The sequence below is a fragment of the Bidens hawaiensis genome, unplaced genomic scaffold, assembly GCF_021521415.1.
Source record: "Bidens hawaiensis isolate Kalapana, Puna unplaced genomic scaffold, B.hawaiensis_p1.1 tig00001269_1, whole genome shotgun sequence".
In the NCBI taxonomy this organism is placed as follows: Eukaryota; Viridiplantae; Streptophyta; class Magnoliopsida; order Asterales; family Asteraceae; genus Bidens; species Bidens hawaiensis.
In genome coordinates, this window is record NW_027491072.1 from 4,549,062 (window position 1) to 4,572,029 (window position 22,968).

The following is a 22,968-nucleotide window of genomic DNA, read 5'->3' on the forward strand; positions in this document are numbered from 1 at the left end:
TTCTTACATGATCAAGGTCACATATTCCACCAAGTTTTGCAAATTTATCTTCTTTTAAAATGTGATAAAAAGTTGTACGATCACTCGAAATACACATTCTTTCTTTATTACTAAAATCATTCAGATATATTTTCGAAAATGCCATTATCTTAGATATGTCAAATTGGAAAACGAATATCATAGATTTAAACTGGACATACTTTCTAACAAATTAGTTAAGGCCTCATTGAATCTATTTCCAAGTTCTTGAATTTGCATATTCAAAACCGTATTAAAAGCTTCAACTCAAAATGATGATTTTGTTGAGCCAGCTTCTGTTTGATGTTTCTCGTTTAAACAAAAGAAAAAAAAGGTTAATGGTTTCTATTTGCTTTAGACATTTTGTTTGGGCTTTATTTGATTTGAACTTTAAAAAATAATAATTCTGTTGAGCCTGATTCTATTTGAGCTTGTTTCTGTTTAATGTTTATCGTTCAAACGAAAGAAAAAAAGGTTAACGATTTTTATTTGCTTTGGGATTTATTTGATTTGAACTTTTAAATTGGTTGGACTTTAAACAGTTAGGGGCAACGCAATATTTTTCAGGAGTAGCGAAATACGATAACCAACCCAAAATGAAAAAAATTACAGTACCGACGAAAAGTTGAGGGGTAGCGGATGCTATCCCTAATTATGAAGTAGATTCGCCTATGCAAATATGTATACTAACAAATCAAACACTTGGAATTTCACGCATGTTACAACGAGGGTGTGGTGCTTACGTGGCATATGTTTGCCAAGGTATAAAGGACACACTTTGTAGTTTATTCTAGATTAGTTTTTAGTCATGTTTTCTTCATTTAGGTTAAGGTTTTATCATGGTTGATGATGTGGTTATTATTGGTTTTTTGTGTAAACAACCCAAAATTCAGATCTAATTAAAACTTTTTAAATTCCAAAGAATTTATTTGAAATAAATAAATTTGACATACAACATTATGTAATTATGAATTAACATACAACTTAATGAATAAACATTTCGAGGCTCAACGGGGGACCACTGAATAAACATTTCGAGGCTTAACGGGGGACTACTGAAAGTCATTTTTTTAATTTAGAACCACTGAATAAACATTTTTTTAAACAAGCAATTACATATTTCCCTTTTTCATCTCAAAATACCAAGTTACCCATATCTCTTACCATTAATAAATTAATTAAAAAACAAAGTTATATTAGTAATTATAGAGTTAAACCCATACCTTCAAATCATATTCTCCAACTTACTTCCGGCAAGCTTTTGGCCATCTCATCACCGCCATAAATGACTACCACCACTTTTTGTCTCCGAATCCCGCCGTCTCATGTACACTTTTTGACTATATTGAGTTGTTTTTGTTGGTAAAAAAAATTAAAATCCTAAAGTTTTTTATATTGACTATTGATTAAAAAATTCGATGCCAATTGGTTTATCAGTGTTCGATATGTTCGTCTTTACATCGACTCGGTTTGGATTGAACTTGAGAAGATATGTAATTGACGTTTTAAGGAAGTGGATATATGCAAAGACTTATTTAATTATATCATTAAGAGTAAAACAGTTATTTAGTTAGTTAATTTTAATGAAATGAAGAGATACGTAACATGTATGATTTAGAGAAGAGAAATATACAATTGATTTTTAATGAAAGAATAAATATGTAATAAGGTACTTAGCAAGAAAATGATATTTGAAAATGCCCTGGATATTATTATTATTATTATTGTTATCTCCTCACCTTCGTTCATGCTTAATAAAAGAGGGGTAAGGTAAAATGAGATGTTGAGAGTGGGAATTGGGCGTGTTCTCATCTCTTCTTCCTGTCCCCGACGCCTATTTAGATTAACCAGGTGTTCATCCATGGCTACTAGTAGTGTTGAGCCTCCCGTGGCTAAGAAGGTGAAGCATGAAATGGAAATGTTCGGAGACGTCAGGGTTGACAATTACTACTGGCTCCGTGACGACACTCGCTCCAATCCTCAAATTCTGTCTCACCTTCAACAAGAAAACGCCTATACTCATCACATCATGTCAGGTAATCATAACATATTATTATTATTATTATAATAATTTTTTACTTATTCTCATAAACCTTAGAAGTTTTTATTTAGGAAGCAAAGCCTTGGAAGATGAGATTTATGGTGAGCTAAGAGGCCGCATTAAAGAGGATGACATCTCTGCACCCATACGCAGGGGCCCTTACTACTATTACCAGCGGACTTTGAAGGGGAAGGAGTACGTGCAGCATTGGCACAAAACAACAACAACAACAACACTCCATCTGTTCAAGATGTAATGGCAACAGCTTCACCCGAGCATCTCATTTTGGATGAAAATCTTGAGGCGAAAGACCACACCTTCTACAGTGTTGGTGCTTTTAAAGTAAGACAGACCACTGGAATGGAATGATGAATAATTGAATATTCTCTCTAAAAAACCATATGTTTTCTCAAATTACTTCTTTTCTTTTAGGTCTCCCCAAATCATAAGTTGGTAGCATACGCAGAGGACACTAAAGGAGACGAGATCTATACCGTTCATGTCATCGATGCAGACACTCGTGCTCCGGTTGGTCTAACTGATTATATTGAATGGGTAGGTGATGAGGCTTTGCTATACATCACCATGGATGAATTTCTTAGGCCTTATAAGGTAATAATCATTTTTATGCTTCTTAAACTGTTGAAGCTTCCAACAGTTTTTCGTTTTTGGGCCGAACCCAAGAAAAAATTTGGGTCAGTTTTTTTATAGGCTTTAAAGAATTCAATTTTTAAATGGGCTTTTTGGTTATGATTTGGGTTTGAACATTAAGAATACATATTTTTTTCAAAAAAAGAAAAAAAAAGTACAAACAAAGTTTTTTTTTAAAAGTTCGGGAAGCCAGCCCTACTTTTAACAGCAAAGTGAGGCATCAAATCTTACATTAATTTTCTGACATAATAATATTTGGGTGTTTACAGGTGTGGTTTCATAAGCTGGGTACAAATCAATCAACTGATTCATGTCTTTATCATGAAAAGGATGATATGTTTTCTCTGGATCTTGTAGCTTCCGAGAGCAAAAGTTATCTTTTTGTTGGATCAGAAAGTAAAACCACAAGGTCTATTTTCTACCTAGATATCTCAAAGCCTGAAAACGGTCTTATGGTTTTGACACCTCGGTCAGAAGGCATTGACACATCAGTCAGCCATCGTGGCGATCATTTTTTCATCAAAAGGAGGAGTAATGAGGCATTTAATTCAGAACTACTTGCTTGTCCCCTAAATGATGTAAATGCAACTACAATGCTTCTTCCTCACAGAGAAAGGTAGATGTTAACTTTCAACTTTACTTCAGTTACTTTTTACTAGGTTCAAACTCATTTCTTTTATTTTTGGATTTTTTTAGTGTGAAAATACAGGACATAAGACTTTTTAGTGGCCATCTTGTGGTTTATGAGCGTGAAAAGGGTTTACCGCAGGTTATTTACTACTCACTTCCAGCTGTTGGTGAACCACTTCAGAGTCTCCAAGGTGGCAAAACTGTTGACTTTATTGACCCGGTTTATTCAGTGGAGCCAGACGAGTCACAGTTTTCTTCAAGTATATTGCGGTTTTCCTATAGCTCTTTGAGAACACCCCTTTCTACGTATGATTATGATATGAATTCTGGAGTTTCTGTTCTCAAGAAAATTGAAACTGTAAGTTACACAACAGTTGATATTATTATTATTATTATTATTGTTATTGCTATTGTTATAATTATCATTATTATTATTATTCATCCTTTCTCTTCTTTTAGTTTTCTTAGATACTTTGGTACACCTTTTACTTTTTACTAGTAATATCCATAGTTATTAAAATCGTTATTTTTTTGCGCCTAGGCGTTTTTTTTCAGTCGAAGCGCACTTGCAGCACTTTCCATAAAAGCAGGCGCAGTTTTAGGCAATTAGTCGGCAGCTGCTAGAGTTTTTGAGTTTTTTTAGCTTGCTTTTATGTGATTTGTTTTTTGATTTATTACTTAACTTAGTTTAACAACTTACCTAAAGTAATACGTTTAACAAAATCAACTCAATATTACTATCAAATGATTCATCTCTGGTTTTTCAATATCACAAAGCAAGAAGCTAGGAACAAAGTTATCAAAATAAATATTAATTTCTCTCATTTGATCACATCAGTAACATTAATTATCATGGCTACAATTAACATTTCAAAATGCTTCTACTAAATAAATACTTACAACAAATAGTTGTCACATCAGTAACTTTCACTATTATGGCAGATTATTGAGATTTTTTCATGAATAACAAGAGATCGATCATTTTGGTACTTGCTTTGAGTGTTTAGATGATTTGGTACTTTATGTTGAGGATTATGGCTTTGAATTATTTTGGTATTTGAAAAAGTGATATTTTCCATTACAGATTTTGTTTTTGTTTTTTATTTATTTAAATGCGCCTTTTTTTTTCGAGGCCCACACTTTTTTTGCGCCTAGCGCTAGGCCCTCAGTGAGGTCTATGCGCCTTAAGTGCGTCTAGTGCATTTGATAACTATGGTAACATCAGATGTTGGCCTAGAATCAAACATAAAAGAATAGAATCAAACATAAAAGAAAAAACACAGGAACATGAGTTTGACAAAACATTGATCGACCCTTTTGCTAGGTCCGTAGAAAACATTAGTATAGAGGAGAGGAAGGGTCGAGGTAGACCCAAACTGACTTGGGACTATAGGATTAGACATTGACCTGCACCCCTCATTCGAGGACATGGTTGAGGGTAGCAATTCTTGGAGATGTAGGATTAAGGTTGACTTCTAGGGGTAGTGTATAGCTTTTGGTTAGGAACGAATCTTAAGGGCTTTTCTTTACCGTATTTTTTTTCGTGTTGCTTTAATTATTTCTTGTCATATCCTCATACATCTCCAAGTTTCCCTTGTTTGCTGTTTGTATTTTTAATTTAACTTAATGTAACGTGTCTATGTATTTATCCATTCATTTTTAAGTGCTAAATGATATACTATTATAATATATATATATATATATATATATAATAGTAATAGTCAATCCGTTTTCAATCCTTTTCTTTTTTTAGTTTGACCCATCATACATTTTACTACAACCCATGAGTCACATTTACCACCCCTACTGCCAATAGTTAATAGCTTTGCTATTGGTGGGATTTTTACTAGGTATGATTGTTGTATTAGATAAACTGAATTTTAGAGTACACAATTGCATAGACTTTGACCCACTATTTATAATAGTCTCAAACTTGGAGAATAAGTAAACTAAATTGTCCTATAGAGGAAACCAAATGAAGACCACTATCTAAATCTTATAATAGAACTCTTAAAATAAACCTCCAGAAATAAACAAACTCGAAGTTAACTGATAATCAAAAGCCGACTCTAGATTATTCTTGACCCAAATCAGACTCCATCTAAGACTCGACACGTTTTACAGTTTCACATGTGAACCCAAACGATTAAGTCTAACATTAAAGGGCATCTATTTAAAGAATACAGTCTTTCTGTTATGCTGCTGAACATGTTGTTAGTTCTCCATTTGTTTTTTTGCTTTTAGGTGTAAAATTTCAGTTATTAGGTATAACGGACTGCTTTTCTGATGGAAAACAAACAGGTACTTGGTGGCTTTGATTCCTCAAACTATGTAACTAAAAGAGAGTGGGCAATTGCTCAAGATGGCACTTGTGTTCCTATATCAATTGCCTACCGAAAGGATCTGGTGAAACTTGATGGTTCTGATCCTATGTTGCTTTATGGCTATGGATCTTATGAGGTAATGCATATGGAAACAGCCACAGTTTAACTTGACCTACGTCTGTTTGTGTTAGGATCTAGAGCACACACGAAAGCAATAAAAGACACGAGATTTACATGGTTCGGTTACGGTCTGTAACCTACGTCCACGGGGGCAACTAGGGTTTATATTTTTATTGATTGATAATCTGTTACAAGTACAAGAGATTATATATAGGCTAGCTAATTAGGGTTTAACCCTTTGCTAATCTTGCTAAACAAGAAAACTAACAAACTGAGCTTGGGCTATTAGGGCTGGCTAGACCCGTTTCTGCCTTTTCTCTTATTCTGGCTATCCCATTAATGGGCTGGGCTGAAGACAACATATCTCCAACAATCTTGTAGGTTCCCTGGACGGATCGCACGAGATATCTCGGTCTACCCAGGTGCGGAATCCCTGCGTAGATCGTTACGAGTATAGAACACGAATCACACGAACACACGTTATATATTATAACTCAAACACGTGACGTAATATCACTGTTACAGACTCTCGTCCTCACGCTACAATGAACTCGAACTACTGACACGAACTTAAACGACGATTACAAACCAAGCCGTAACCTAGGACTATAAATACACGACAACTTCGCCTGGCATGTTCAGGCGAAGTTGTCCATAACTTCGCTTGACTAACAAGTTCGCCTGTTAAGCGAACTTGTCAGTAACTTCGCTTAAACATACAAAACATAATTAAACATTACAGACTCGATTACAGACACTAGACTATGAACTACTGACATTATGCACCAACAGACTCCCTCTTGGCAGTAGCTTCATATCTTGATCTTTAAGCACTTGTCTTGTAATCTTCAATCTTGAATCTTCACGCATGCACTCCTTCTCTAACACAAACTGACACAACTCTTTGATACTTCCTCGCTTCGTCCTTCCAAGCGGGAATATAAAAGATTTTCTTCTCATTAAGCACCTTCAGATCAGCTTGCGATAAGTTTACCAAATGCATCGGATGAAACTCTTATGTGCTCTTGTTCATCCTCGTCTTCCATCACCGCCTCTGCTGTCTCACAATCCACATACCACCACTTTAGGTTCTTTAACACATCCTTGGGCATTGTCTTCATCGGTACTTCTTTCAGGCACCGGATCGGTTTATACTTCATGACCATCCAAGGTTTTCCATCAGCTCTCAAACCTCTATCCTTGTCTTCAACAAGTTTCCCCTTCTGCGGTTTCAACAGCTCAAACTTCTTCTCTTTTATACTCTCTCTCCATACAATTTTCTCAATGACTCTAGCCATATTATCGTCATTTCGATTGATTAACCCCAATCTGGCTAAGTCTTTCACTTCACATTCCGGCAGTGTATTCAACGACCTTAACATTCTTTTAAAATACTGAACGCCGTCATACCGTTTAATCACAAAGAGCTTCAACTGCTCATCATAGATCCAGCAAATAATCCCTTTCTTTGCTTCAGCATAGCCTTTAATATTGTAACTCTTCTTAAACATTGTAGGGACCGCTGGTTTCTTCGTTTTGACGAACCACTGAGCATAGCCTTCCTTCCACCTAGGCTGCTCTTCCCATTCAGTCTCATCGATTACTGTCTCATTACCCATATCTGCTTTCTCTACACCTGGAATGTCATGCTCTACATTCTCTTCTACTATTTCACCTTCTTCAACATCTTCTTCAATCACAATCTGTGCTCTAATCTTCTCAATCTCCTTAGTAGGCAGCACATCATCATCAAACATCACATCATCATCTAGCATATCATCTAATTCTTTCAAAGCATCAATCACATCATCTTCATCATCAACCATCACCACCTCATCACCACCAACTGCACCTGCAGACTCCCCCTGAGCTGTGGAAGTCCCAAGAGCTTGAGTAGTTCTTGGCAACTCACCACCTGCATCTTTCGATGCATTGGGATCATCGTCTTTGTCATTCCTCTTCTTTGTCCTTAACTCGTCGCCTTTACAGCCTGTCTCCCCCTGAGATGCCAAGAACTCCTTCATTGCATCTATAATTCTTCCATGTTCAATCAGGAGGGACGACTGTAGTTGATTCTCTGCTACAAGGCGCTGAATAGCCTGGGTCTGGACAAGATTCACCCTTGATTGTTCAGCCACGACCCGCTCAAGTGCAGCTATTCTCTCCGAGTCTGAGAGGGTTGCATTGAAATCAAACCTCATGTTAGATGTGTCTTGAGTATACTCAGCAGGGATCTCGAATGTAACCGGGACATCAGAAGCAGTTGTGGACGTAACCGCAAGTGGTATCGTGACCGACAACCCTGCAGTTGCAACGACTATCGACTCTACAAATTGTGCCACCACCTCTGAAGGAGTAAGCGTTGGAGGTGGTAAAGACACAATCTCCGGAGTCGTCAGCTGGATAGTAGTGATTGATGGGATGCCGACATCTGATGTAGCCACCACGGGAACTTCCGCGGCGCTTAAACCTGTGACCTGTAGTGATGTAGGAACAATCGACATACCTGACAGTGCGGGCGGAGCGAAACGTACCACTCTTGAAGTCTCTCCAGCTCCCATACCTGCACCTGTCCTTTCCCGTCTTGACCGTCTAATCAACTTGTGAATATCCTCTTCTTCTTCTTCTTCTTCTTCTTCTTCTGACTCAGTATCATCAACTGTCCTCTTCCTCTTCCCTAACGTCCTTTCTCGTGTTACCAACATCCTTCTCGCCTCATCCATAACATCATCTAGATCTGAGTCAGCCACCGTCGTAGCTGCTCTAGTAATATTTACTTCCCGAACCTGTGCAGCAGAGACCTGCACCTCTTCTTGCGGATCAAACCGGTCCATGTCGAAGAATCCTTGGCCGCCAAATGCAGCATCAAGGTCTACATCCTCCTCAGCCGACACAACAGGCACGGCAGGTACATCTCGAGCTGCTCCTACCTGTCGTGGTTGAAGGTCTCTGAACTCATCCCCACGAGCTGGCACATACCCCGGGTTTATTAAGTACCCAAAGAGTGGAGTATGCCTTGGACGCAGTTCAGGCTTGCTCCTCGCACTGGATGTGCAGTATTGAGCGAAGATACGTTTGCTCACATTCTCCACGTATCGTATTGGGCGTCGTTGAGGCAACGTGGGAGCAACATGATTCAAGATCATCTGAATGAATCTTGGATACATGATGAACCTTTCACGAGCCATCGCTCTCCTCTGTCTATCGATCTCATAAAAGACCATCTGACTGAAGCTATAACGTTTGTTATAAGTCAGAGCAGTCATTGCGGACTGCATGGTCGCACCCATCCCGTCAGTGCCCGCCTTCCTCCCTGACATGCAGACAATCATTACGTGCATGAGGAAGCGCCACTGATCGAGTAGGAAACCCTTCCTCCTCTGAGTATCACCTAATGGACCAGAATAGCCCATTCGGAGAAACGCTCCATCACGGAACGGAGCCACAAACTCCGTAGGGTCATCCCTAGTCTCCTCACCGAAACGTAAAGCCACCCGTATTTGTTCAGATGAGAACTGAACCTCCTGATTGTTGACGGTTGCTCGCATAACCGGGGGCTCAACGCGGCAATCGTATTCCACTGTCTGCCAGAAATCCTCAATATTGGGTAAGGAAATCGGCAGAGTTGTAGTGATTGCGTGGAATATCCTCGAGCGAAGGAGGAATGTGATTATCTCACGGTAATCCTCCACACCACTCGCTTCCGGGTCTAAGGTGATAAACATATTGTGACCCGGGAAGAATTGCCTCTGATTATCTCCGTCATCTCCTCCAGCACCTCCAGCACCGGCAACAGCAGCCATATCTGCAACAAACGAAGCAAGTTAGATAAACCCCACAAAACTTGCACCGAGCCTTCAATGAATGGTCATTCAATTCAACCAAATCGTTTTTTTGGCCGTTTTTTGACCGTTGGGGTCAAAAATAGCCGTTTTTTGGCTCCCCCAAGCACCCCACTACTAGTATAAATAGGTATTTGGTGTCATGTGTTCATCACAACACTCAAAACGCAAACCCGAACGCAAAAAAATACAAAAAAACGCTATTACAACGTTTTGAGTTCTCTAATCTCTTATTTTCTCTTCTTCTATATTCATATTTGTTGTCATGGCTGCCTCACAATCATCGGTTGGTCAAGGTTCCAACGCCGAACCAAGTTTCGTTCGTATTGTACCTCATAATCGTAATCAAGAGATTTTGTGCAATTGGGATTTGGTTGAATTGAATGACCATTCATTGAAGGCTCGGTGCAAGTTTTGTGGGGTTTATTTAAACCCACTTTCGAATTCAAATTTGAAGAAACACATCGAAAAACCGTATTGCAAGGCGTTGAAAAAGAACGTCGATTCGCAACAAGCGCAAATAGATAGTGAAGGCGGAATATTTACATACCAAATTGATCGAGTTCAAGATCGTATGGCGAAGTTTGTGATTCAAGAAGCTTTGCCGTTTAGCCACTTCGACAACCCTCGCTTAACCGCCATGATTCGAGATACGCTTCAACCACAATACACTCACGTAAGTCGTCATACTCTTAAACGTTATTGTTTAAAATTGTGGAAGAAGGCCAAAGAGGTACTAATGGCATATTTTGAAAATATAAATACGGGAATAAACTTAACTAGTGATGTTTGGTCGGCTCCACATGGTCTACCCGAATCTTATCTTTGTGTCACCGCTCATTGGGTAGACCCGTCATCGTGGGAAATGATGAAACGCACCATTGCTTTCGAACTCTTTGAGTATCCACATACGGGAGATAATTTGTTTGAAATTTTAGATTATGTTATAAAAACTTATAAACTAGAAAGTAAAATATTTTCAATGGCATTTGATAACGCGTCGAATAATACATCGGTGGTTGATAAATTAAAATTAAAATATACGCCGATTTGCAATGGTGTATTTTTTCACTCAAGGTGTGTTGCACATATCATTAATTTAATCGTGCAAGACGGACTTGCTTCGGATGAGGTTACATCGGTTATAAACGATTTTAGACTAATGATACATGAAGTTTTTAAGAAAAGTAAAAAAAGACAAATGGATTATAGAAAATTTTGTAAAGATACGGGAAGAAAAGCTTTGGGAGCTAATTGGGATGTACCTCATCGATGGAATTCCACTTGCATAATGTTTCAAAGTGCTTTGGAACAAAGAGAAACTTTACAAATGTTTCATTCTAGTCTTGCCGAGAATGATTTGGCAATCCCCTTTTCAAATGAGAAATGGGAAATTATCAATAACTTATCGACTTTTCTTGAAGTTTTTAAAACATCAACTACGAAACTATCGGGAACGTATTATCCGACAAGTCCCTTGGTTCTTTCGGAGTTATTTTTAATGGTTAACAATCTTAAAGAATTTGAAAATAAAAGTCCAATGTTTTCAAACATCATATTACCAATGAAGTTTAAATTAAAAAAATACTTTCTTGAATTGCCACCGGTTTTTACTTGCGCCGCCGCTTTAAACCCAATGTTAAATGTTACGGGGGTTGAATGTGTGATAGACGAAATTTTCAGCCTTAGATATGCATGAAATTGACCCAAACTTTTCAACAGAGGCAAAAAATTATTTTAACTTGAATTTTAAATTTATGTATGACTTTTATTTAAATAAATATGGTCAAACATACACATGCCTATGCCGGGGGGGTCTTCATCAAGTTCAAGTGCTACTAGAGTACGGGATCCCATGATTAGCCTTATGAACACCGTTCGCAACGTAACGGCTAAAAAACAAAGGGGTAACACCCCTTCAAGCGAACTAGGAAGGTATAGTGCAAATGATTACTCTACCGGTTTATCCGAAGAGGAATATGGCACTTTTGATGTTTTGGCTTGGTGGAAGGTAAAGGAAACCGAGTTTCTGATTTTTGCTACCATGGCCCGTGATTTACTAACCGTCCAAGCTTCTACGGTAGCTTCGGAATCTGCCTTTTCTTTTAGTGGCAGGGTAATATCGGTGAGAAGAACAAGACTAAATTCGGAGTCGGTGGAGATGTGCATTTGCTTAAAGGATCACTTGGACTCAATCGATCGTATTCAACACGTAACCACTCTCGAAGATGAAACACCACTTGATGTTCGAGTGCACGACGAACAAGAAGGCATTTCTACAAGTAATTCCGAGGAAGAAGTCGCCGCTCAATAATTACGACGAACAAGAAGGCTTTTCTAGAAATAATATGTCACAACTTTATATTTATAAGTTTAATGTTTTGTTAGTTTGTTTTTGAAGATTTTAAAACATGTAACCTTTTTTTTTTGAACTTCTTAAAGTAAATAAAATGAATTTTATGTTAATTGTTTTGTTTATTTTTCATGCTATACAAATACGAATCGTAGTTTAGAATCCAAATCGCAAACGAAAAACGAAAAAAAAAAAAAAAATTTTTTACACTGTAACCGGTTGGAACCGGTTACAGTGTAGGAACCGGTAAGAACCGGTTAGATAGGTTAGGGGTCTGAGGGTGGGAGAACCGGTTCGGTTCCCTAACCGGTTCGGGCCTGGAACCGGTTTAAAAGGGGGTTTTGAATATAGGAACCGGTTCCGGTTCTTAGTCCCAAACCGTTTTGAACATCCCTAATCATAATTATCTACAAACAATAAACACAAATCTTCATTCTTATTCTTACCTGAACAATGGTGGCGAGCTGACATCAGTTGTACTATAATACGAGTACTCAGCCCCATTATAATACGTCTCGTCCTTCTCATCATCCCATTTCACAACCTCTCTTATGTACTTAAACGCTTCATCAACAGTCACACGGTCTCGGGCCCGGGTTTGCCACACAAAAAGCTTTCGGGCGGTGAGAGATGCATAAAGGTCCTTGAATCTCATAGCCACATGGTAGTAGGCTTGATGGGCTAGGTTTTGGTTGTTTGTGTAGGGCCGAACCGGGCTGAAGTCGGTGAACCACTCGCATGCACTTAGTGGGCTCTGCTTCAGTTTTTCCTCAAAAAGATCGGACTTGTTTAGAATCAAGTCGAATGGCGTCTTTAAAACAAGGGTGTTTGACCATTGATTCAAAAAGTTGTTTACTTTGTATCATCTTGTTTTGAAGGAGGGACCCGCTTCCAGGTGATGGCCACAGTTGATCATAATCACTTAGGGCAACACAAAAGACCACGACTCGGAACATCCTCAAACATTTCCACCCATCGACAACTTTCATTCTTTCCTTTTGCGTCTACTCTAATGAGTTCATACCTGACAAAATCATGTATGAGAAAGACAACTTATGAGAAAACCATCTCTTACAATTATCATCAAATAATATAATAATGGACACAAGATCAAAGTTAAGACACTTGACGTAAATATTCGTTTATCCCAATAATAGTATTTTTTTGCCGCTTAAATGCTTCTTCAAGTGTTATTATTTTGCCTTTTATAATCACAAAAAGCATTATCATATTATCCCTTCCACATGCATTGAAAGTTAATTCATTAGTAACGTTTGTCAGTGAAAAGGACTAAACACGCTGCAACATCCACAATTTCAGACAAAGAATCAAATCTGTAATAGAAAATGCATGCATACCTTGATAGAGGTTGCGATTGTGCATCAAGATTGTCTGTATATGTCTCGGACATGGGGCTACGATCATCAAGTGAGAATTCAATGAAAGCCAAGCCATTCCCTTGGGTCACTCCTTCCGCATATAATATGTCCTGCTCTGACGGGTTATATTCGTTGCTTGAAACCTCAACCGCCTTAACACACACCACACAACAATTTAATTATTGCACTCTACAATCTTTTTCTTTGTAATAGTATATGGCATATGTTTTTTTAAAGATTGGTTGAAATTTATTTGGTGAATTCGTATGCACTTTAGTTCAAATTCGCAACAATAATGACAATGTGCCATCAAAGTACTTCAAGAATTTAAAACAGAATTTTCTCCAAAACAGTGATTACTAGGCATACATCATACATACAACCTACCGTTACATTTTAACTCCCTTTTCATGGGTCCCGTCTAAATATTCATAATCTCATCGCATCACATAAATGTGGCCCACAATCACATTCCCATTTGGCACATCACGTAACACAGTTTTGGCCTTTCGGGCCATTTACTTATTTATAGAACCAACTGCACCAGAAATTACCCATTTTCACTCCGTGATGACATGCCCATTTTGCGGGGCGTCTCTGATTGCGGGCAGGGAAGGCGACGGTCCCGACCAGGTAGGCCCGAAAATTGTAAAAAAATATATATTTTATACATACACACAGATATATATATATATATATATATATATATATATATATATATATATAATACTAACTGTATTTTTAATAAAAGAAACAACACAAGTCCATTTAAAAAAAAGAAATCATAATTACTATTGTGTTATTTACTTTATATTTATTCATATATTAGTTATCAATTTTATATTTTAATTGGGGCCCAAATATTTACTCGCCTTCGGCCCAAAATTTTTTAACGTTTCTCGGGGACGGCCTTGCTATTTTGCCACCTCTAAACAAAATGAAGACGCGTGATTTGAGAAATGAAGAACATACCCGGCTTAAAAAGTACTCCGCAACGCCAGGTAGGAAGTGCAATTAATTTCTCCTCTTATAAGTCTCTTGAATAGCAGGATCCTTCCACACCTCTTCAACAAGTGGAGCATACTCGCATGTCGCAGAAGGAAAAAACGCATCCAAATCTCCAGTTGCAATTATATCAAGTAACCAATCAGAAAAATGCTTCAGCCTTGGGTTAAGTGAATACACACAATGACAAGCATCTTCGGCATCATCCTCGTTGCCTGAAATGAAACCGCTCAATTGTTGTATTTGCTCATAAAATTAAGAAATATGATATATTGGTCAACAAAAAAGTCAAAATACCCGTCTCGTTGGATTGATCATCAGAGTTCTTTTTCATCAATAATGCTTCTTCCTCAAAGCGTTCTCGTCCATCAAGAAGAATGCTGAGGTATCTATAGTCTATACATATTGCTCTGAATCATAAGCTTCATATTTTGCAACTCTTCATCACTAAATCTGTTCCCATATAAGAATCTTGCCTGCGAAAAGTTACATGATCTTTAAATATAGCTAAATAATATGCAGATGTTAAATATATATGTTCAAATTTCAGGGTCAAGTTATCCTACTCAGTCTCTTAAATCTAGGAAGGGTACAAAGACATAATAGATTGCAAAATATAGCACAATGTCAAGGAAAAAAGACACAATAACGAAAATAAACAGAAAACACGATGATAAATAAAAAGACACAATCACCTGAACAAAATTCTAAAATCTACAAGCTAAAAATCGAAAAGAGAAAACCTAAAATCCAATATCGTAGAGTTTGACGAGACGGTTCCAACGCTGCTAGTTTGAGTTCAATCGGAGTTTGTTTGATACCCTTCCTACGACTTCCTAGTATTTTTTTTTGAAAGGCAATTAAAAGATTAAAGATGGCCTGACCCGGGTTCGAACCCGGGTCTCACAGACCACCAACAAGTGACTAAACCATCTGGACTAGTTTGCTTGTTAGTATTAGAAGACTATATATTCGAACCCAGCCCCAAATTTGAAGTAGAAATTTTTCCAGCAAATTTATCAGCCAGAAAATAGAATAGAACTATTATAAGTGTGGATTTAAACGCGTTCATAGAGTTGAAAGGTGTTCTTGTATTCTAATAGTTTTGTAATTAATATATAATATATTTTCAAACGGTTGTCTAGCAATTACTATAAAAGCAATTGTTAAGTTTTGAATTCATTACCTGCTTAAAAATAGTGCTGGTTCCGGAGCCTTCAAGTCCAAGTAATAAATGTTGGGGTATTTTTTATCCATGAGAAAGCCCAACAAATATTTATCCTTTCATAGGTTCTTATTACTATTATTAGTTTGTGGGCTTTGACTTGCCCAACAAACAAAAGGGTTCGGTGCACATCCCTAGCCGACTTGCACATAAATATATAGAGGGGCAATTTGTTTTTCTTGAGATATACTCTACTGCCGTTAAAGATTATTATATCAACAAAAAGTTTCTTTTGTTTTTTTGTGGGTGGCCTTCTACTTGAAACAACAAAGAACCAAAAATGCATTTTACTTTTTGATGTTCTTTTAGCAGTCCGTCGAAGAAGAATAACAAAGACGAAGATTGTATTTTGTGCTCTATTTATTCGGTGTTTTGTGAAGATAAGAGACGTGCCAGAGATCGTTTCATTCTCTCGTTGGTGATTCCTCTTACTCGTTTACTCTTTTGTATTTGGTTTTATATACTTGATATTAGTTTGTTCCAAGTATATGATTATTTGTGTATGCCTCAAGTTTTACCTAGAGAAGACTTTGTATTGCTATTATTGGTGATAGTGGATTTGAAGCGACTCAAGTAGTCCCGTGGTTTTTACTCTCGCCTTGAGAGGTTTGTATTGCCTCTAGTCTGTTCCAAGTATATGATTATTTGTGTATGCCTCTAGTTTTACCTAGAGAAGACTTTGTATTGCTATTATTGGTGATAGTGGATTTGAAGCGGCTCTAGTACTCCCGTGGTTTTTACTCTCGCCTTGAGAGGTTTTCCACGCTAAAATTTTTATGTCACTTTTACTTTCATATTACCCTATTTGTTTGCATCCTCATTGGTTCATTCGGGTCGGGAAAAATTTTAGCCAACGAAGATTAATTCCGCAATTTTTGTTTACGGTTCGTGTCTAGGTGGTCGTTTTTCCCAACAGAGTGGTATCAGAGCTTCGGCTCTTGTTCTTGGGTTAAGACTTGTTTGAACGATGCAAGCTAATACAAGTAGGATGGTGAATTTGAATGGTTCTAATTATCATGTTTGGAAAGGCAAGATGGAAGACCTTCTTTACGTGAAGGATTATTATTTGCTTGTGTTCACTACCGATAAACCTGAAAATAAAACTGTTGAAGAGTGAATATTTTGCATAGAAAGGTTTGTGGGTATATTCGGTAGTGGGTTGATGATAATGTTTTGAACCATATTAGCGGGGAGGTTCATGCTCGTAATCTATAGACCAAGCTTGAAGAGTGGTACGCTCGGAAAACTGGGAACAACAAGTTGTTCTTGATTAAGCAGTTGATAAACTTGAAGTACCGTGATGGTACGCCTGTTACTGATCATTTGAATGCTTTTCAGGGTGTCATTAATCAGCTTGCATGTATGGGTATTAAGTTTGAAGACGAGATACAAGGTTTATGGCTTCTTGGTACGTTACCGGATTCTTGTGAGACTTTTAGGACGTCGTTGTCCAACTCCGCCGCAAACGGTATTATTACTATGGAATTGGCTAAAGGTAGTATTATAAATGAAGAGATGAGAAGAAAGTCACAAGGTTCCTCTTCACATTCAGATGCCTTAGTTACCGAAAGTAGGAGGAGAAGCCATAGTAGAGGTCCGAGTAATAGAGCAAAGCACCGCAGTAAGTCCAAAGGGAAGTTTGAAGAATTTGAGTGCTATCATTGTGGTAGAAAAGGGCACATGATAAAATATTGCAGACAATTGAAAAAGGAGAACAAAAAGGCTAATTACAACAATAAAAAGAACAACCACAAGAAAGACGACGGTGATGAAGGTACTTCTGAAACTAACACTGCCACTGAAGAATTTCATATTTGTTGTGATTACGATAGGGTGAACATTGCACGTGATGATTCGAGTTGGGTTGTTGACAATGGTGCTACTTGTCATGTGACATCACAAAGGGATTTTTATTCGTCTTATACTCCTAGTGATTTTGGAAGATGAGTAATAATGGGCTATCAAAGATCGTTGGTGTTGGGGATGTTTGCTTGAAGTTTGATACCGGGATGGATTTGGTTTTACACAATGTAAACACATGTTCCGGATATTAGACTTAATTTGATCTCTGCGGGCACATTAGATGATGATGGTTTCCACAATACCTTTGGTGGTGGAATTTGGAAGCTCACTCGTGATTCGCTGATCGTGGCAAGAGGTGCAAGAACTTCAAAGTTATACATGGCACATCCAAAGATTTCTAGAGACTCGGTTCATTCGTTGACGAGTTCTGATGTAACCGATATGTGGCATAAGAGACTTGCTCATATGAGTGAAAAAGGGATGTCTATTTTATTGAAGAAAGATGCCTTGTCTGGTATGAAAGATGTTCATTTGAAGGAGTGTTCTCATTGTATGAATGGTAAGCAAAAGGGAGTTTCTTTTCATAGTCATCCGCCTCATAGAAAAAAAGTATACTTGACTTGGTGCATTCAGATGTATGTGGTCCTATGAAGACTAGAACACTTGGGGGCTGCTTATATTTTGTCACATTTATTGATGATCATTTGAGGAAGGTATGAGTTTATATTTTGAAGTCTAAAGATCAAGTGTTTGATGTGTTTAAGCAGTTTCATGCCTTAGTTGAAAGACAAACTAGGAAGAAGCTCAAGTCTATTCGAACAGACAATGGAGGTGAATATATTGGTCCTTTTAATGCTTATTGTAGAGAGAAGGGTATTCGACACCAAAGGCCACCTCCAAAGACACCACAGTTGAATGGTTTAGCAGAACGGATGAATAGAACGTTGGTTGAGAGGTTTAAGTGTTTGGTCTCACATGCAGGGTTGCCTAATTCATTTTGGGGTGAAGCTTTAAATACAACGGTACATGTTATTAATCTTACTCCTTGTATTCCTTTGCATAATGATGTTCCAGACAGGGTTTGGAGTGGCAAAGATGCTTCATATCGTCATTTGCGGGTCTTTGGTTGCAAAGCATTTGTGCATATTCCCAAAGACGAAAGACCAAAGCTTGATGTGAAGTCCAGACAGTGTATATTCCTTGGTTATGGGCAAGATGAGTTTAGATACAGGCTATATGATCCGGGTTCAAAGAAGCTTGTAAGAAGTCGTGATGTTGTGTTTGTGGAAGATCAGAGTTTGAAAGATATTGAGAAGACACAGGTAGTTCCTCAGTACACTGATGATCTCATTGATTTGGATCCTATTCCTACTCAGCAATCTGAGGCACATCACGAAGATGATATTCAAAATGACGAACAATATGGTACCGATAATGTTGATAATCAAGAGCAGGCAGAGTTGGATGAGGATATTCATCCTGAGTTACCAGTAGATATGCCTGCATTTGTCCCACTCAGGCGGTCTTCTAGAGACCGTCAACCTTCTACTCATTATTCGACTGGTGAGTACGTCTTACTCACTGATGGGGGAGAGCCCGAGTATTATAAAGAGGACATGGAAGATAAGCTTAAAAGAGAGTGGGTTGAAGCCATGCAAGATGAGATGGATTCCTTGTATGAGAACAATACCTTTGAGTTGGTGAAGTTTCCAAAGGGCAAAAGAGCTTTGAAAAACAAGTGGGTTTACAAGCTGAAGACTGAAGAGCATACCTCGAGGCCTAGGTACAAGACAAGATTGGTGGTCAAAGGGTTCAGTCAAAGAAAGGGTATTGATTTTGATGAGATTTTTTCTCCGGTCGTGAAGATAAGTTCCATTAGGGTGATTCTTAGTTTAGCTGCTAGTCTTGATCTTGAGGTTGAACAGATGGATGTCAAGACAGCATTCCTTCACGGTGATTTGGATAAAGAAATATAAATGGAGCAACCTGAAGGTTTTCAGGTTAAGGGTAAAGAAGATTATGTTTGTAAACTTCAGAAAAGTCTTTATGGGTTAAAGCAAGCGCCGAGACAGTGGTACAAGAAATTTGAGTCAGTTATGGAGAAGCAAGGCTACCGAAAGACTGCGTCTGATCACTGTGTTTTCTTCAAGAGGTTTGGTGGTGATGATTTCATCATTTTATTGCTTTATGTTGATGATATGTAGATTGTTGGCAAGAATGTAGAAAGAATTGTCTAGCTGAAGAAAGAGTTAAGCAAGTCGTTTTCTATGAAGGACTTGGGGCCAGCTAAGAATATTCTTGGCATTTGGATTACTAGAGATAGAGCTTCAAAGAAGTTACACATCTCACAAGAGCAATACATTGAAAAGGTGCTTAGCAGATTCAAGATGTCTAAAGTTAATGTGGTTAGTACACCTCTTACTCCCAATTTTAAGTTATCTGAAAAAGATTGCCCTAGTTTTGAGAAAGAGATTGAAGAGATGGATGGTGTTTCATATGCATAAGTGGTTGGAAACTTGATGTATGCAATGGTATGTACACGGCCTGATATTGCCCATGCAGTAGGTGTTGTTAATCGGTTCTTGTCAAATCCGGGTAAGAAGCATTAGGAAGCAGTTAAGTGGATTCTTAGATATCTACGGGGTACTTCCAAATTGGGTATAACATTTGGAAATGGGGAGCCGATGCTTGTTGGTTACACATATTCTGATATGGCAGGAAATATGGACAACGTTCAATCCACTTCTGGATATTTGATGTTATTTGCAGGGGGAGCTGTGTCATGGCAGTCGAGACTGCAAAAGTGTGTTGCTTTGTCTACTACCGTGGCAGAGTATATGGCAGCAACAGAAACATGCAAAGAATTATTGTGGTTGAAAAGATTTATGCAAGAGCTTGGCTTTATGCAACAGCGCTACGTGGTTCTTTGTGATAATCAAAGTGCTATTCACCTTGCTAAGAATTCTATGTATCATAGAAGAACAAAACATATTGATGTGAGGTATCATTGGATTAGAGATGGTATTGAAGACAAGTTATTTGAACTTGATAAAGTTCACACCGATGATAATTGTTCCGATATGTTGACCAAAGCTGTGGCAAGGGAGAAGCTGAAGATATGTTACTCACTCGTCGGGGTGGTGAGTTCTTTCTCATAGACAAAAAGGGGGAGATTTGTTAGGGTATTTTTTATCCATGAGAAAGCCCAACAAATATTTATCCTTTCATGGGTTCTTATTACTATTATTAGTTTGTGGGCTTTGACTTGCCCAACAAACAAAAGGGTTCGGTGCACATCCCTAGCCGACTTGCACATAAATATATTGAGGGGCAATTTGTTTTTCTTGAGATATACTCTACTGCCGTTAAAGATTATTATATCAACAAAAGGTTTCTTTTGTTTTTTTGTGGGTAGCCTTCTACGTGAAACAACAAAGAACCAAAAATGCATTTTACTTTTTGATGTTCTTTTAGCAGTCCGTCGAAGAAGAATAACAAAGACGAAGATTGTATTTTGTGCTCTATTTATTCGATGTTTTGTGAAGATAAGAGACGTGCCAGAGATCGATTCATTCTCTCGTTGGTGATTCCTCTTACTCGTTTACTCTTTTGTATTTGGTTTAATATACTTGATGTTAGTTTGTTCCAAGTATATGATTATTTGTGTATGCCTCTAGTTTTACCTAGAGAAGACTTTGTATTGCTATTATTGGTGATAGTGGATTTGAAGCGGCTCAAGTAGTCCCGTGGTTTTTACTCTCGCCTTGAGAGGTTTGTATTGCCTCTAGTTTGTTCCAAGTATATGATTATTTGTGTATGCCTCTAGTTTTACCTAGAGAAGACTTTGTATTGCTATTATTGGTGATAGTGGATTTGAAGCGGCTCTAGTAGTCCCGTGGTTTTTACTCTCGCCTTGAGAGGTTTTCCACGCTAAAATTTTTGTGTCACTTTTACTTTCATATTACCCTATTTGTTTGCATCCTCATTGGTTCATTCGGGTCGGGAAAAAGTTTAGCCAAACGAAGATTAATTCCGCAATTTTTGTTTACCGTTTGTGGCTAGGTGGTCGTTTTTCCCAACAATAAAAGCTTTTGAACTTTTCTAGGCTCAAAGTGGGCACGGCAGCATAATTGCTGGGTTCATCCCTCTCCCTTTGTGGTTAACCGTGTGGCACAGGCAACGAGAATAATGAACAAAGAAACCACGTTGTAGCCTGTCCGAAAAAAACATTAATTTTGTAAGTTTCATATATTTGTTTGACCATAACTAGGCGAGATTTTATATATATACCTTTTCCCAGATATTTCCCTTGATGTTGTTTTGGCCTTCCTCCTCATATCGACCAACATCATAAACCCAGAAATGAGTGTCACGAGGACATTGCCCATTTGCCAACTGAAACGAATCCATAAAAACAAATTTCAGAATCCTTGAGCAACTTAAAGATGCCAATTTTGAGACCAAATAGATAAAAATACAAGTAATAGGCTACAACAGTAACGAATCATACGTCACCCACAGGGGTATTTAATACATTATTAGACCTCCCAAGTCACTTTACTTGATAAACGTAATGTAGTATTAACATATTAAGATTTTGTAATCATATTTTACACATTAAACTTTAATAAAGATTTTGACAAAAAGTAATTCAGGTTAAGCAAACCCGATCTGCCAAAAACCGTGTTATGACCTGTTACCCAACCTGGTCGGTCCGCCTATTATGTACGTTTAGAAGAAATCGTGTTACTTGGTATGTGTGTTTGGTATCGTTGACCACCAAATTATTTTCTTGCAATAAGCGGATAGACCAAATTTAAGTGATGCACGACTCCCTGCCCATTGATACAAAATGGGTCGGTTTTGTTATATTTTATAAATAACGGGTGACACAGTAAAAAAACATGTAGCTACAAATGAAATGGGTCAAACAAATTAAAGTTGCTTGAAGTATACTAGGTGTTCAAAATCATGAATTGTTCTTTTTTCTTCAAAAAATGGATCATTATTTTGATAATAGTTTTAGTTACCATATTTAATGTCGCCATGAATAAATAGATCAATATAGATTATGATCTATGTCAAACAAGTCAAATGGAGAACTTATAATTTAATAGCTTAAGGTAAACTGGTCAAGTGACTGGAACCGGTAATAAATCCAACAAATCTTACTTTTAATGGATATAGCCTCCTAAACAATATTATTCAAATAACTTTGATTGATGTTGCAACAATATAGTTTTTTGTAATCACATTTAACTCACTAACACTTACAAAAAGAACCATAATTTACCCATTAAAATGTTTGCGAGTTTACCATTTTGGCCCATTTTGGTGGAGAGTGAAGTGACTAACCCTCAACACTTTCAACTCAAGCTTTGTAATTTCTCGGCCGTTTATGAAAACTTCTGTATTCCCATTGCTTGCGCTCGGACTAAGTTTCCCGGTAAAATTCAAATTCGAACTCACAACTCTATCCGGCTTTTCTCCCTCCTAAAAAAATGAAAACATAGTATTACAATCTTAAACATAAAAAAGATTCCATAAAAACACATGTGTACCTTTCTCCAAAGACCA

General features: G+C 37.7%; 2 pseudogenes across 2 annotated transcripts; one reads left to right on the forward strand and one right to left on the reverse strand.

The window, feature by feature from the left end:
• The first annotated feature begins 1,876 nt into the window (after window positions 1-1,876).
• Window positions 1,877-5,830, forward strand: LOC143570085 (uncharacterized; annotated as a pseudogene). Its single transcript, XR_013141863.1, has 6 exons — window positions 1,877-2,054; window positions 2,131-2,401; window positions 2,492-2,671; window positions 2,980-3,326; window positions 3,407-3,698; window positions 5,642-5,830. The product of XR_013141863.1 is annotated as an uncharacterized LOC143570085 (transcript).
• A 6,567-nt stretch (window positions 5,831-12,397) lies between these two features.
• LOC143570091 (extra-large guanine nucleotide-binding protein 3-like) lies at window positions 12,398-22,884 on the reverse strand (annotated as a pseudogene). The gene is made up of 8 exons (XR_013141868.1): window positions 22,747-22,884; window positions 21,682-21,786; window positions 21,556-21,604; window positions 15,550-15,605; window positions 14,661-14,839; window positions 14,331-14,578; window positions 13,338-13,510; window positions 12,398-13,003 (listed from the first exon to the last, which is right to left on the reverse strand). The product of XR_013141868.1 is annotated as an extra-large guanine nucleotide-binding protein 3-like (transcript).
• Window positions 22,885-22,968: the final 84 nt, after the last annotated feature.